Genomic DNA, 17,306 nt, shown 5'->3' with positions numbered 1-17,306 from the left:
AAAGCAAGATTAAGGAAATCAAACTGCAATTCTTCGCTAAAATTGTCGTTGATTTAATAGGCATGTGTTTATAATCTACCGAACAGTAATAGAGATTCAAATGCATGCATGTTACCAAATAAACCATGGGCTTTAAATTTCACTATAAACTGAGTGAATGGAAGTGATAATCCAATTGGTAATAACTTCAAAAGATCCAAAATTCAGTAAACTCCCTACATTAATATTCTGACTCACTAGGATGTGAGTTGATTACTGTGCTTATATTATCATCTCTGGGCAGGAAAGTTTGGTAACTAACATCTAGATATGCTCCATCATATCAAATTATTACACACAGTAATCAATTATCAACTGTTAAGCTTGCTCATCAATCTTCAATTACATCTTTCATCATAAATTCATTGAAGTTGGGTGGATTGGCCATGCTAAATTGTCTGTAGTATCTCGGGATGTGCAAGCTATGTGAATTAGCCATTATAAAATTGTGGGGTTTCAGGGGCTAAGGTGGAGGTGCTAGGACTAGGTGGGATACCCTTTGGAGTTTTGTTGCAGACTCAATGTGTGGAATGACCTCTTTCCACACTGTAGGAATTCTATTCTACTTGTTTTCATAAAGGAGCAATTAACCTTTTGTTTGATACCTTTGATTTCTGGTTCTGTCTATAAGAACACAGAAAGGTGCAGGTGTAGGTCATACAAACTGAGAGTCTGCTCCACTATTCATTGCTGATCATTGATTAAAAGTCCACTTTCCCACCTGCTTCCCATAAACGTTAATTCCTTGAGAGACCAAAATTCTGTCTTTATCAATCTTAAATCTGTAGAATATCCTCAAATTTTTGGGGTCGAGACTTCCAATGATTCATAGTCTCTTAAGTGACAAAATGTCTCCTTATCAAAGTCCTAAAAGACTGGCTCCTTGTCTAGAGTCTGTGTTACCCATTAAGTGCTAACAACTTCTCGATTTCTGGCACGTCAAAGTCCTTCAAAGTTTTGCATGTTTCATTAAGTTCACCTCATCTAATCAATTTACTTAACCTTTTCATCACAGGACAATCCACTCGTGTTGGGTACCAGTACAGTGAACCAGGGCCTCCAATGCAGCCAGATTGTGACTGAACTCAGTGCTTCAGTAGTGATCTCCCCAAAGCCCTGCATAAGTTTAGTAAATTTTGCTTTCCTTTATACTTTTGCAATAAATTTTCTGGCAGCAAAGGTAAATATGCCATTGTGTAATTGCTACACCTGTATGCTAATATGTTCCTTGAACTCATTCTCAAGTCTATCTGAATGTTAATGTTTGTAAGTTACATGTCAAAGTGCATAGCTTCACACTTTCCCACATTATAATCAATCTTTCTGCTGAGTATTCATTCAGTCTTTCTATAATCACCTACAATTTACGTACATTCTCTTCACATCTTATACACCCACCTAATTTTGTATTATCAGAATACAGATGAATTACTCTTAGACTCACTATCTATTGCTCTTCAATTGTATCTTCTTAATTGAGCCTTGTTAATTGAAATATTAATTATATCTTCATATCCGCTGAAATAACTCCACAGAGGCTGTAGCCATCACCAAGTCACCCTTTATTTACACACGGAGAATCTTTGATTTTCGTATTGCCTCATCCAGACACAGTTACCAGAATGGGAGAAAGTGAGGACTGCAAATGCTGGAGATCAGAGTTGAGAGTGTGGTAATGGAAAAGCACAACAAGTCAGGCAGCATTGGAGGACGTTTTGATTCCTGATGAAAGGTTTATGCCCAAAATGTCGATTTTCCTGCTCCTCAAGATGCTGCTTGACCTGCTGTGCTTTTCCAATACCATACTCTCGACACAGTTACCAGAGTGTCAATATCTCTGACACTGTCCTTATTATGTGTCTGCCAGGGCTCCCTGATTGGCTCAGATTAACAATCCCAATCAGAAAACTCATATCCTATAAGGTCCAGCTGGCTGACAGTCCAATCATTACATCCCCAATGATGACTGTTTAATTTCATAGTTACATCTACAATGTCTGTTAGGCATCCAATTTAAAAATTGGATCGTGATTCTTCTCACTTATTTTTCTGTTCTCAATGGAATCAAATTCAGTGTATTGAGCCATTCTTTATAATTTGCATTTTTAATTTCCAGAACTGTCTTCATCACTTTTTCCCCTGACTCACCGTGTGACACATCATCTTATATTTGATGTAGACGTGGCTAGTTTAGATGTTAGATTAGAAAACAAATGCCGCGAACACAGAAAATGCTGGAGAAACTCAGCAGGTCTGGCAGCTTTTTGAAGAGGAAAAGAGAGTTTGGGGGTTGTGTTGTTGGATGAACCCGCACCCAAATGAACAGTAAGCAAACCTCCTGCTGATTTACAAGATGGTCTTGAACTCCGTAGAAATTCAAAATAGTCACAAATATTGGAGCTCCATCTAATGTATTTCCTACAGTCCTCCCTGTGGCTTGTGGACGTAATATTTTTGTCCAGCACTTGACTGCAGCATCCTGAATGGACATTCTGAAAACAACTGGATCCTATTTCTTTATGAACATTACAGCAATGTAACATCTCTCTTTCATTAAAAAAAAATTGTCATTACCTGTTTTTCAAAATAACTGTTCCAGTCATTAACTGGGAGAGTCTCTGACCAGAGGGTGTAGTTTCAGAATAAAGCTTGCCAATTTAGCACTGAGATGAGGTGGAATTTCTTCTTACAGAGGGTTCAGAGTCTTTCAAATTCCTTTCCACAGAGTGCTGTGGGGATAGAGTCCTGCAGTAGGCTAAGATAGATTCTTGATCTGTCTGGGAATCAAGGGTTGGGGAGAAAAGGCAGGTAAGTGAACATGATGAATTTTGGATCAGTCATAATCGTATCGAATAATGGAGCAGGTTCAAAGGGTCGAACAGCCTGCTCCTGTTTCAATGAGGTGGTGATTGAGAGGCTTGAGCAGTCAAGGCTTGTGAACAGGAGGGGCTTGAGCAGGAGAGGCTCTGAGCAGGAGAGGCTGTGAGTGGGAGAGACTCTGAGCAGGAGAGACTGTGAGTGGGAGAGACCGTGAGTGGAAGAAACTGAGCGGGAGACTGAGCGGGAGAGACTCTGAGTGGGAGAGACTCTGAGTGGGAGAGACTGAGCGGGAGACTGAACAGGAGAGACTGTGAGTGAAAGAGACTGTGTGTGGGAGAGGCTGTGAGTAGGAGAGACTGAGCAGGAGAGACTGTGAGTGGGAGAGTCTCTGAGGGGGAGAGACTCTGAGCGGGAGAGACTCTGAGGGGGACAGACTCTGAGTAGGAGAGGCTGTGAGTGGGAGAGACTGTGAGCGGGAGAGGCTGTGAATGGGAGAGACTCTAAGTGGGAGAAACTCTGAGGGGGAGAGACTCTGAGCAGGAGAGGCTTTCAAATGAAGGGTCAACAAGCAGGAGGTTCACCAAACTGGAAGATTGAGAAGTTAGAGAATCAGTGAGCAGGAGCTAAGTAGAATGAGATGGTAGGTTATTAAGAATTGGTAAGGTATTAACAGTAAGATATTAAACAAATTGGTAATTATATACTCAGCATGTAGTTTTTTTATGTTCCATATTTTAAAGAAATAATTTGTGATGAATCTGTTATTATTTTTAAATTCTATTTGCAGCTTAGTTATCTTTTTTTTCAATATACTAATTGGTCTTCACTATTTTTCTAGTGACTATCAAAGTTCAAAGAGAAACCTCTTATTGGTTTTCTGTGAGGATTTTTCTTGTGGATCTGAACAAAGAGAACTGTCCCCCTTGAATTTTCTCCCATTGGGATATGCATGGAAGTTTTTGAATCCACTCATAACTGCCAAGAGTTATGTTGGCATAGCTAGTTTTGGCGATATGACAGCCTTGAATGCGAATTCTATCAGATTTTATTTTTACTTGGGCTGCTCTTAATTCTTTTATTGAAGTACTTACTTACAGGTGGACAGGTTTTGCCAAGGTTATCATACTATCAGTTTGTTGAAGCTCTTTTCAACTGACTAAGATCACTGACAATCAGTAACTTTTCTCATCATCTCTAGTCAGTTTGTCACATGTTTTGACATGACGTTATGAAAGAATACATTCACTCGGTCAACCCAAGGAAAATTCTCAACTCTCTCTATCATTTTGGAGCTTCCACCTTGAGATAACAACACAGAACACAGTATCCCATCACCAATCACTCTTTATTTACTTGTGAACAACACATTGGCTGTGGCTCGCCAGCTCAGAGTCAGTTGCTTGAACTGAGGAGATTCTAAGTCCGTTGTTTATATATTTTTTCATCTTCTTCCACCTTTTTTTTCTTTCCTCTTATTTTCAGAGTCCTCTGTTTATGTTTTTTTTCCTTTTAAAGTCAGTTGTCAGAGTGAACAGGATGTCTAACATTCCTGTTTTTTTCCACCTTTTTTTTCCTTTTTTTTACACTCCTATTCTTTTTCTTTTACCCCCCACACTGCCGCCTAACTGCGGTAGTGCTTTTTTCTTCCCCAGCACCCATCTTGTGCATGTGCAGGTGTGAATCCTCTGTTTATTTATTTTTTTTTTTACTGCTCCAGCTCCCTCAGAGCCAGCTCTCAGAGTGAACAGGAGATCAGACACTCCTGTTCTTTTTTTTTTAAACCCCCACACCACCGCCTAACTGTGATAGTGCTTATTTTTCCCCAGCACCCATGTTGTGTGTGTGCAGGTTTTTTTATTTTTTTTTACTGCTCCAGCTCCCTCAGAGCCAGCTCTCAGAGTGAACAGGAGATCAGACACTCCTGTTCTTTTTTTTTAAACCCCCACACCACCGCCTAACTGTGATAGTGCTTATTTTTCCCCAGCACCCATGTTGTGTGTGTGCAGGTTTGAATCCTCTGTTTATTTTTTTTTAAGGAGGAGAGTCCTTGCACGCACACATGCACAGGTTCAGCTCCCTCAAAGCCACCTCTCAGAGTGAACAGGATCTCTGACACTCCTGTTTTTTTAAAGAGCAGAGCCCTTCACTCCACACTGATCCAGCTCCCTCAGAGACAGCTCTCAGAGTGAGCAGAACGTCTGACATTCCTGCTTTTTTTCTTTTCTTTTCACCTCTGACACTCCTTTTTTTTTACTGCTAACCCCCACACTACCGCCTAACTGTGGTAGTGCTTATTTTTCCCCAATACCCACGTTGTGTGTGTGCAGGTGTGAATCCTCTGTTTATTTTTTTTTAAAAGAGATAACAGCAATGACAGTTGTACATTAGGGTCCCTGTTTATCTTTTTTTCAAAGGGCACGTGACTCCTGTTTATTTTTTTTTCTTCTTTTTATTTTTTTGCTTTTTTTATATTATTTAACCCCCACACTACCACCTAAGTGCGGTAGTGCTTATTTTTTTCCCCCAGCACCCATGGTGTGTGTGTGCAGGTGTGAGACACAGTGAAATCCTCTGTTTATATTCGGCAGCCAGGGTGTCCTGATTGGCTGAGGTTAACAATCTCAATGAAGGATCTCGTAGTCAATGTGATCTACCAGGTTCCAACCACTACACACCTCAAAGAAAATTGTGATGTTTTTAGGACTCGATTGATCGCTGTCAAGTGTGTTCACAATTCCAAGCAACTAGCATTCCTCCCCTTCCCAAAACATTATTCAACTTTTAGCTTAATCCCAGCTTTCCTGAAATTCTCCATGTAATTGGTGCTAAAATGGGGATTTGAAGCTGTATCCGCAACAACGGTCATACACTGAAGTGATCATGATAGCCTTGCAAGGAAGGCATGACACTGCTGCCACTCCATTCCTCCAATGCTTGCTCTTCCCTCTTGTTTCTCTTCCAATGCCGACTGTATCCCTGATACCAATGTTTGCCCACATGAAGGCCCGGTTGTGGAGGATACAACAGACTACCACAGATTAGGCCATGTTCTCCACTGAATACTGCAGATTTCTTCCAGACCATTCCAAGTAATGGAACCATCCTTCTCCCCCCATGTCCTCATCTTCATTGTTACTGTCTCCATCTTTCACTGTATCGGAAGGATGATACCAATTAGTTGAAGTAACCTGATCAGAAGCTTTGAAATCATGAACAATGACATCTTTACTTGTAGTATCACTGCCAGTCAATTTCAACCAACTCTGCAAATCACTGAACATGTCTATCACCTTGGGCAGAGTCAGTCGAAATAAATCTTAGAGTGATTGATATTCTGTCTAAATAGCATTGTCAGGAAGTTCCTTCATACTTTTTCAGTTATGTATGTTTGAGAGGCCCCACTGAAGCACCAATCTTAAAAAAATGGCAATGTTGATGTGAAATCAGTACCACATAGCAACTGACATATTGGTGTGCCTACATTGCATATTTCCAAGACCCACAACCCACTTGGGAAGAATGCATTAATAATTGCACCCAAAATATTCCACAAGACATCACAAATGTGTATATATCCAACTTAAACAACTTAAATGATTAACTAGCCCCACTCTCTGCTATTTAGGAGAAAGCTGAGGAGGTGCTGGTGTTGGACTGAGCTGGACAAGGTTAGAAGTCACATGACACCAGATTATAGTCACAGAAAATAAGCATGCAGGTTCAGCAGATAGTAAAGAAAGTGAGTAGAATGTGGGCATTTATAGTTAAAGGAACGGAATATAAATGTAAGGAAGTATGGTTGCAACTATACAAGGTATTGGTGAGACCGCACCTGTATTGTGCACAGTTTTAGTCTCCTTATTTGAGGAAAGATGTAATGACAATGGAGGCAATTCAGAGCAGGTTGATCCCAGAGATGAGGGAGTTTGTCGTATGATGAGAGATTGAACAGTTTATCCCAAAGTCTCTGGAATTTAAAAGAAAGAGGAGAGATCAAATCAAGATTCCAAGAATGACATTGGTTAGGCCACTTTTGGAATATTGTGTGCAATTCTGGTCTCCCTCCTATAGGAAAGATGTTGTGAAACTTGAAAGTGTTCAGAAAAGATTTACATGGATGTTGCCAGATTTGGAAGGTTTGAACTATAGGGAGAGGCTAAGTAGGCTGGGGTTGTTTCTCCTGGAGTGTTGGAGGTAAATTAATGACCTTGTGGAGGTTTGTGGAATCGTGAGGGCATGAATATGGTGGGTGTACAGTGCCATTTCCCTGGGTTAGGGAAGTCCAGCATAGGTTTAGGGTGAGAGGGAAAGATTCAAGGGGGACCCAAGGGACAACTTTTTATTGCAGAGAATGGTGCACGTGTGGAATGAGCTGCCAGAGGAAGTGATGGATACAGGTACAATTACAACATTTAAAAAGGATTTGGACATGTATATGAATGGGAGGGGTTTGAATGGATATGGGCCAGGTGTTGGCAAATGGGACTAGATTAACTTAGGATATCAGCTTGGAATGGACAAGTTGGACCAGTGTGTTTTCATACTGTACATCTTTATGACTTTATAGTTCATTTGAAATCACAAGCTTTCAGAGTGCTGCTCCATCATGTGGCACGGTGGCTCAGTGGCTAGCACTGCTGCCTCACAGCACCATAGACCAGGTTTGATTCCAGCCTTGGGCAACTGTCTGTGTGGAGTTTACACATACTCCCTGTGTCTGTGTTGGTTTCCTCCCACAATCCAAAGATGAGCAGGTAGGGTGGATTGGCCATGTTAAATTGCCGATAGTGTTAGGTGCATTAGTCAGAGGGAAATGGGTATGGGTGGGTTACCCTTCAGGGGGTTGGTGTGGACTTGTTGGGCCGAAGGGCCTGTTTCCCCACTGTAGGAAACCTAATGGTCAGGTGGAGTGAAGAGAAGCACACAGGCATATCATTTATTGGCAAAGAGATTCAGAACAAAAATAGTTCACACCAAATTTTGAAAGTAACATCATGAAACATTCTATTTATTGCAACCAAGCTTCTCCTTTATGAGAAAAAAAGGATCATTCATCTAATATGATGTAACTTAAACTATACCCTTTAAAACCCCAAACACACACACACACGCAGTCAGTCATGGAGACAATAGAAAAAAATGAAATGGCTCAACGTAAGCATTACAGGTGCAAAATATAAAGATGGAAAATAAAATTCTGATAATCAAAAGTCTATACCAGCTCCTGGGTTAAATGGTCTTTCACAGTTCGTTGAATTTTAGCAACAATGACCTAGTTTTGTCTGTAGAATGATGGTCATTCTTCAATGTAATAGTTGATAGAATGAAACTTTCTTGTTTCCAAATTCTTTCTTTTACATTTCTTGATTTTTTTTGTCTTTTCCATCACAGACAGAGAAGGGACAAAAGTGTTTTCTATTTGCCAGCTCTGAATGTTTCTAGCTGCACTGCCCTAACATATTAGTAGAAAACTACAGGTCACTGAATCCAAGGGCTGACATCAGGCAGTTGTTGCTTAAGTCAAGACTCTGAGTACCACATTGACTCGATAATGTCAAAATTTATCGATAATGTTTTCATTGCTCCAAAAAACAACACTGTCTTGTACAACCGTGAATGTACCACATAATCCCACTTGTTTTTTTTCTAAATTGGAAGCCTCTCTGAGTATTTCAGACACATAGCAATGTTCAATTTCCATTCCAGTTTGTTGCCCAAGAAAGAAAAAGATGTGGTCCCTTACGCAATGTCTGCTCCTAATATCTTCACTAATCCCTTCACCAAGATGGCATTCGGCACACATTGTCTTGGACAATGGCATTACAAAGCACAATTTTGTATTCAGGGCATATAAAGGTGGGTTGTTCCTATAAGGCTAGGCGCATTTAAGATAACTTGTTTTATTTTACAAGCAAGTGTTTTTGAGGACCAGCCTTGTTGCTGGCAGTTGTACATAACCAATTCCTTTCCTCTCTCAATCTTTGTTAATGCACTGATTTGGAATGTTTCCTTTAGCACAGTAGTTTCTTCAATCTCTTAATTTGTTTTGATGCCTTTGAGCTCTCTCACTTTGCTCTTCACTGGCAATCTGGGCACACAACATTTGTGTTCTTAGCATCTTTGTGATGTTATAAGGCAATCAACAACCCTGCACACGTTATAAATAACAGGGCTCCTGACAATCCACAAAATTCCCCAACCCACCCCTTTCATTCAAGAGAAAGCCTTATCTCTTTTCCGTAAGTTCTCATCGGTTATTGGTGAGGCTATTTCCAACCAAGGGACATTTTGTGAATGTTAACTTAACCTGGGTGTTAGATGTTGTTTTCTATCCCAATTTAGTGTAATTTACCTTGAAATTAACTGTCAGCTCCTAATTAAAAGTATTTTTCAGTATTCTGGCGGTCAGCTGTGAAATCACATGACCTCTAAAAGGTTGTCAGAAGGTTGCTTTTAATGAGAATGTAATGTGTTTGCAGTACAGAGCTTCCTCACTTTTTATTGTGGTATTTTTGCTATATTTTTAACAGTTGCACACCCTATACAGCATATATCAAGGAGGATAAAAAATAAATGACCTGAAATATTTTCTTATAGTATTGTCAATGATCCGTTAACATTCATTACTCAGTGTACTCTTCCCGACAACAGTGAACTAGTGAGATTGAACCTATGTTTACCTGACATGTCATAGGAGTGTAAGTTGGTGCATGAAGGCACTATGCCATCCATCCAGTGAACACCTTGACATTCACTGTATTGTCCTGTCATTGAAAGTTTGGTTATACATTTTTAACATTGTGAGATTTTGAACATTTATTTTGTGCAAGAGGCAATTTTGGAACTTCCTTGTTCCTGATCACTCTTGGCATTGAATGAGAGCTAGTTAATAGATAAGTCACAGAGAGTAGAAATCAATAGGACATTTTTGGTATGGAATTCAGAGACTTGGGAGAATACCTCAGGGATCAGTGCTAAGGCCCTAACTGTTCACAATGTGTATCAGTGATTTGGTGAGGAAATCAAATGTAATATTTCCAAGTTTGCAGATGACCCAGAATTAAGTGGGATGGTGAATGGTAGGGATAAGATGAAGAATCTTCAAGATGATATAGACAAATTGAGTGAGTGCACAAATGCATGGTAGAACCAGTGCAACAACGATAAATGTGAAGATATCCACTTTGATATGAAAAACAAAGAGACAAAGTATTTTTTGAATGGTGATAGATTGGGAACGGTTGATACTAAGGGACCTGAGGGTCCCGGGGACCAGGCATTGAAATCAAGCATGCAGGTGCTGCAGGAAGGCAAATGGTAAGTTAGCCTTCATTGTAAGGGCGTTGTGAGTACAGGAACAAGGATGTCTTACTGCAGCTGCATAGGGTCTTGATGAGACCATACCTGGACTGTCTGTAACTAAGAAAAGCTAAAAATGCCATAGAAAGAATGAAGTAAAGGTTCACCACACAAATTCCTGCGATAACAGGTTTGGCGTATAAGGAGAGATTGAGTTGACTGGGCCTGTGTTCACTGGAGTTAAGAAGAATGAGAGGGAACTTCATTGAAATCCACAAATGTCTAGGACAGGGCCAGACAGTCCAGTTATGGGATTAGTGGTTCCTCCTGGCTGAAGGATCCCAAACAAGTAGTCAGAATCTCAGGATTTGTGCTCAGCAATTTCAGACTGAAATGAGCAGAACTTTCTCCATTCAGTGTTAAAGCTGTGGAATACTCTACCACAGAAAGCTGTGGAATTAAAGTCATTGGAAATATTTATGAAAAAAGTAAATATATTTCCAGAGGTAAAAAATGTCAGGCTTATGAGGAGAAAGCAGGAGTATGGTATTGTGCTAAAGGATTAGCATTATAATGTTGAATGGTATTATAAATCCCTATACTATGGAAGTAGACCATTTGGCCCAACAAGCCCACACTGAATAGTAGCCCAACCAGACTGACCTCCTCACGACCCTGCATTTTCCATGGCTAAACCAACAAGCCTGCATATCTTTCAATTGTGGGAGTAAACTGGAGCACCCAGACACAGAGATGATATGCAAACTCCAAACAGATAGTTACGCCAAGATGGAATCAAACCCAGGACTGGGCTTGTTGGGCCAAATGGTTCATGGGCCAAAAAAAAATCCCATGCAAGGACTGCACAAAACACTATATAGGACAAACAGGAAGACAGCTAACGATCCGCATCCATGAACATCAACTGTAGGGGGTAGTGTAATTTTTAAACGGTTAGCTGCATTTTAGTCTTTTCTACCTTATAGTAAACACAAGCAGACACTCGAAACTGGTGCCGGACCTCCCCCATGTTTTTATGAATGAAACAATTGAAACAGCTTTCCTCGATAGTTGAGAGACCGTCCTTAACCACAGTTGTACAACATCATCCATATAAGGAAAGAACGGGGAACTCGAACACTGATTGGCCAAGTGAGTAACAAAATAATCGCAGGCACCAGAACCCAAATAAGGAAAACAGTGGGGAACCCTAGCACTCATTGGTCAAGACAGCAGTAGGAGACCCAGCCCACATTTACGTGTATATAATGTGTGGAGATTATTATTCATGTGTGCACCCACGAGGCACTGCACCCGACTTTGCAAAGTTGAATGAAAAGTTTTGGACAGACTCCTCCGTGTCTTTGTTCCTGGGAAGGGAAATAAAAGTGCCTGAGATGGGGCCGGACAGCCGCATATCTCGCACACAACTAGCCACGAAACGCCACGACCAGCTATCCTTAGTAGCCACACACGCAGACGACAAGCATCATGAATTCGACTGGGACAACATTATCATTATAGGGCAAGCCAAACAAAGAACAGCCAGGGAATTCCTAGAAGCATGGCACTCATCCACAAACTCCATCAACAAACAAATCGACCTGGACCCAATATACCGGCCACTACAGCGGACAGCTGAAACTGACAACCGGAAGCGGCAGGGACAGGCCACTATAAATGCCAGAGGAAACACCACAGAAGCGCTTCACAGGAGGCTCCCAAGCACTGAGGATGTCACCTAGACAGGGGATGAAACGTTTGCAACAAAAATTTCCAGCTCAGCGAACAGAACCACAATAACGAGCACCCGAGCTACAAATCTTCACCCAAACTTTGAACCCATTTCATCATATTATTTCTAAATCACTCAGAGAAGAACTGTATTTTTGCAGTCAGTATTTCTATGGAACACTGCAACCTAGCAAGTCCATGTAATTTCAGAGAAACCAGCTGAAATCTTTAAGTGAGAAAAACACCTAAAATTATTGAGTTTTTAAAAAAATGTACAACCCTGAACATTGAAAGTCGCATGTCAAACTGAACAGAGTAAACCAGAGTCAGCGTTTCATTTACATTTAATATTAGAGAAGGATAAAATAATGGGTTTAATTTCCTCATGTGAAGATATGAGACATTTCCTGTTATCTTTGCAATGATAAAAATGGGATACACTGGGCAAGGGATTTATAGACAGAATTATTAAATAGTACATCTCTCATAAATCAACTGAGTGTTATAATGTGAATTTATAGGAAATGCACAAGTTGTTTCTTTTTAATTTTCATACTGCTGATTCTGTTTTATTCTTTAAAAATTCCTCCTGCTGCTGGTGCAACAGCTATTAGTTTCAAACTGGAATGTCTGATTATGACGTCCATGGATTTTATCATGTCAATAAATTGCAGCAACTCAGCATTCCAAGCTGCCTCATGCCAAAGGGATTATGATACTTAATACAGGAATGCAGATCCCTCCATTCTGCAGGCTAATTCAACCCACACCTAAAAGCCATCCCTTGATTTTTTTTAATTGAAAACCTTTCAACAGGGAATGTTGATCCCCTGCCAACAAATGAAGGAGATAAAAATTACAGAATCGTTGAATTTCACACCACAGGGAACCATTGGTCCACTTCACCTGATATATATCCACAGCCTTTTTCATATACTTTAATTGATTCCATTTTCACCATTTTTTATTGTAACATATTCCTTGTTTTTGCATAAAGAAGTTCTAAAATTTCTCTCCAATTATGTCCTGAGAATACCAACTAATAAAGATAATCTTTACACAGAGAGTGGTAAGGGCATGGAATGCCCTACCTGCTAATGTAGTCAACTCAGCCACATTATGGAAATTTAAACAATCCTTAGATAAGCACATGGATGATGATGGGATAGTGTAGGGGGACGAGCTGAGAATAGTTCACAGGTCGGTGCAACATCGAGGGCCGAAGGGCCTGTGGTTCGCTGTATTGTTCTATGTTCTATGTTCTCTTCTTTTTAAATCCTTAAAATTTTGATCATTCCATCACCTTTAACATATTTTCTCCATTTCTCAGAGGACTATAGACTATTTTCGATGTCCATTCCCAGTGATACTACATACTCTTTTCACAGAGAAACAAGTTTAAAATACATGCTTCTGCTTATAGCTCAGTTTCTTGTCAAAAACATTCAATTTTATTCCCTCTGTTGCTCAATTTTGAAATGGTACCTTGGGATCTATTGCAACTACACGGAAAAGTAAAGTTGTCATTGTCCCAGAGAGCTGCTCTCTCATTAGACAGAGATGTCTGGTGATTTAATCTGAGGGTCACTACACCTCAGGCGAAGGACAATTTGAGAAAGCAGGGCTTTCATGGTAACCTCAGCCAGTGCAGGAATTGAACCCATGCTTTTGGCATCGCAAACCAACCAGCTGAGCTAACTGAACCCTTCTCCACCTGAGAGGGCAGATGAGGTCTCAGTACTAACATCACTTGCTGGTGACTGCACTGGATATTTAGCATTGACTTGTGTGCTCAGCACCTGAAGTGGGATTTGATCTCGCTTGAATTAACTCAAGCTAAAACTTCTTCCAACTCAACCATACTCCTGCACACTGCCGCTCCTCTGCTGCCTTTAATATACATGTGCCTCAATCCTTTCAACTAAGTTGTCATATGGCATTTTAATAAGCACATTTCAATCCAAATGTTGGCATCCACTTCCTTTATCTCCATGCTCAGTAATTTGTTTAATTTGACCCGTCCTGTCTGTGTGCAATGTGAATGTGGAGTAAGTCAATGTTAAGGGCACTAAAAATGGATCAGAATGAATTAGCAACATTATTTACAGATCCAAACTGCTGGCATTGGCAAGCTCCACAGCATTCAAAGCATTCAGGATAAACTTTTAACTTTGATGCAGAAACATTAGGAAATTGTCAAAGAGGAAGTTAAGCTGATAAAATCTCTTCTTTTTTCTTCCTGTAATTAAACATTTTAAAGAACTGCTTCAAGAAATCGACAGTTTTTAATGTAATTACTCTTGCAAAGTGTATTGGGATATTTTATCATGTTAAAGATGCTATACAAAAACAAGTTGTTATTATTTCAATCAACATGGATGTCTGCTATGTCCCCAGTGAACTGATGGCATTATCTGAAGTGTCAACCCTGAAGGAGAAGATGAAAAGCTGAACTGTTGGTTTGACAATTTTGTAAGGAATGTAATCAATATTGAAGGTTCTCTGTGTTGTCGGAGTTTGGTGCAATGCGTCAATGAGTCAAAGATAGAGATCAGCTTTCTCATTCTTCTATCTTGTTACATGAAGAAATATGTCCAACAAACATTGCCTCCTACTTAATTTATAGCGAACATTTAGAAGGAAATCTCTGTTTCCTGAAAGCAGACCGTTACATCTTCAATTAGGCTTCAAAAGTAGACACTTTCCAGGACTTTCGTTCTGTGTAACCCTAGACAGTGAGTATTGGCAGGCTATTTAACTATAAGCGTTTCACCGTTACTCTTATCAGGTCAGTATTTACATGGATATACTTTCAGCAAGTCTCTACCACATAATTAGGAACAAGATATCTGGCTTTTTTTTTGCCCTCTACAAGTATAAGTATACTAGGGGGCATTTGGTAGCCTTTTTGAAGCAGCAAGAAGTATAGATGGAGTTAATGGTTGGCTTGCATGATAGACTGGGCTCTAGGCACAACTCTCTGTAGTTTCTTACAGTCCTATTTGGTAAGATTGGTAATCTTTCATAAGATTACCCATTAGTCCTCATGGCAAGAATCCCTCCAAAAAAAAGTGACACAATTGGCACCTATCCAAAAAAAAACCTTAAGGTTTTTTTACCCAATTTGTTTAGGAACTAATAATTTTACTCACAGGGCTCCTGGGCAAACAGAAAGCTGTAACAAAATCTAAAAACCAAAAGAATAGTGGATGCTGTAAATTAGAAACAAAAATGGTAATTGCTGGAGAAGCTCAGCAGGTCTGGCAGCATCTATGGAGAGACACCAGAGTTAAGGTTTCAGGTCAAGTGACCCTTCCTCTGAACTGACAGGGAAATGTGTTGCCCAATGACTTTGCATTAGTCTCTCTTAATATTTATTATTTATGGAAGGTGACATGTGCCCAAGTTCAAAGACATTGATTTGGAGACAGTACTGAAACTGTGATCATAAAACATGAAATATTTCCAAATTCTTCACAGGGACTTTTTTTTTTTATTTTTGTGCTTTTCAGACACATTCAGGTTCTGTAAATTTGTAATGTTTCAGGCGTGTAAAGTGATTGCATTCCAACAAGCTTGATTTCTTTGTTGTCAGATACTATCAAATGGAAGCTAAGCTGAGGTTTTTGTATTGACCCAAAGGCTTCTATGTGAAAACAAGAAATGATTATTTGCAGATTAATGACTTCATCCATCTTAACTGTATAAAATTTATTCTGATAGTTACTATTAGGATGTTGTCATTCATTATTCATATTCCTCATTGTGCAGATATTAGTCATACCACTTTATTGAACAAATTTGTTGTAAATATGTAAACCTAGATTTTATTTGTGCAGTGTTCAAAGCATGATTTATTTCTGGTATCCAACCTCAAATATCTCCTCCATTGTTAAAATATCATCTAAACTTTAGATTTGATTTTCACAAATGTATTTTTGCTGAACTATTGTATATTCCATCAAATATTTTAAGAATGAAATGAGCTATTACATTTATTTTAAATTGATTGCTAATGCCACTAAAATATTTAACATTAAAACAGATAAACAGAGGAAGGCGAATCTCAAGGATTTTTTTGGATAGGTGCCAATTGTGTCACTTTTTTTTGGAGGGATTCTTGCCATGAGGACTAATGGGTTTTCTCATCAAACCTTACGAAAGATTACCAATCTTACCAAATAGGACTGTAAGAAACTACAGAGAGTTGTGCCTAGAGCCCAGTCTATCATGCAAGCCAACCATTAACTCCATGTTTACTTCTTGCTGCTTCAAAAAGGCCTCAGTACAATCTTGACTCCTCCCAATCAGTTACAATCTCTTCCAATCTCTTCTGTCGGGCAGAAGATAGAAAAGCTTAAACACACATGCCATCAGATTTTTCCCCGCTGTAATTAGATTTCGGAATGGACCTCTTAAATTTTAAATTTAATGTTGATCTCGCTTTGTGCACCTTCACTGTAGCTGTAACATTATGTTTGTTGCTCTGTTCTATTACCCTTATGCACTTTGTATGGTATGATCTGCATGCAAAACAAAACTTTTCACTGTACCTAGGTACATGTGACAATAATAAATCAAAGAAAATCAAATCAAATCTTACCACAAATATCCTATCCTGCCTCTATGGCGTCCCTCTCATCTATCCCCATTTTACCACATGCCAATCTCAGAAAGAATTGCCACTGTCAATATATTCTGGAATTTCCCAGAAACGTGTTGGATAGGATGGTGGACAGATGGTAATTCCTATTCCCCCTGGGCTAGTAGTGGAGGCCATGACTATGCCAGCCTAGTACATGGTTGCCACCTGGGTCCAGCTGTCTCAGTTTTCTGGAGGAATGCCCAGCACTAGAGGAAGAAGATCAATGTTGTTTTTCACTCTGTCAGCGCAAGTGCACTATCCTCTTCCTCCCTTAAAAGGACCATAAGGCCATAAGACATAGGAGCGGAAGTAAGGCCATTCGGCCCATTGAGTCCACTCCACCATTCAATCATGGCTGATGGGCATTTCAACGCCACTTACCCGCATTCTCCCCGTAGCCCTTAATTCCTTGTGACATCAAGAATTTATCAATCTCTGCCTTGAAGACATTTAGCGTCCCAGCCTCCACTGCACTCTGCGGCAATGAATTCCACAGACCCACCACTCTCTGGCTGAAGAAATGTCTCTGCAATTCTGTTCTGAATTTACCCCATCTAATTCTAAGGCTGTGTCCACGAGTCCTAGTCTCCTCGCCTAACGGAAACAATTTCCTAGCGTCCACCCTCTCCAAGCCATCTTGTAAGTTTCTATTAGATATCCCCTTAATCTTCTAAACTCCAATGAATACAATCCCAGGATCCTCAGCCGTTCCTCATATGTTAGACCTATCATTCCAGGGATCATCCGTGTGAATCTCCGCTGGACACGC

At 39.9% G+C, this 17,306-nt stretch overlaps 1 long non-coding RNA gene across 3 annotated transcripts in view; it reads left to right on the top strand.

The window, feature by feature from the left end:
• LOC122539937 overlaps nucleotides 1-17,306 on the top strand; it is a 98,192-nt gene that overhangs the window by 76,522 nt on the left and 4,364 nt on the right. For 2 of the 3 annotated variants that reach the window (XR_006309214.1, XR_006309212.1), the window contains exon 3: nucleotides 1,055-1,163. The exons of the other annotated variant lie outside the window; for it this stretch is intronic. This is a non-coding gene — a long non-coding RNA (uncharacterized LOC122539937). The remainder of the gene's footprint in view (nucleotides 1-1,054; nucleotides 1,164-17,306) is intronic. 3 annotated transcript variants of the gene reach the window in all.

This window comes from Chiloscyllium plagiosum, chromosome 33 (assembly GCF_004010195.1).
Source record: "Chiloscyllium plagiosum isolate BGI_BamShark_2017 chromosome 33, ASM401019v2, whole genome shotgun sequence".
In the NCBI taxonomy this organism is placed as follows: Eukaryota; Metazoa; Chordata; class Chondrichthyes; order Orectolobiformes; family Hemiscylliidae; genus Chiloscyllium; species Chiloscyllium plagiosum.
The sequence above is the reverse complement of the archived record's forward strand: the minus strand, read 5'-3'. Positions and strand labels throughout refer to the sequence as shown.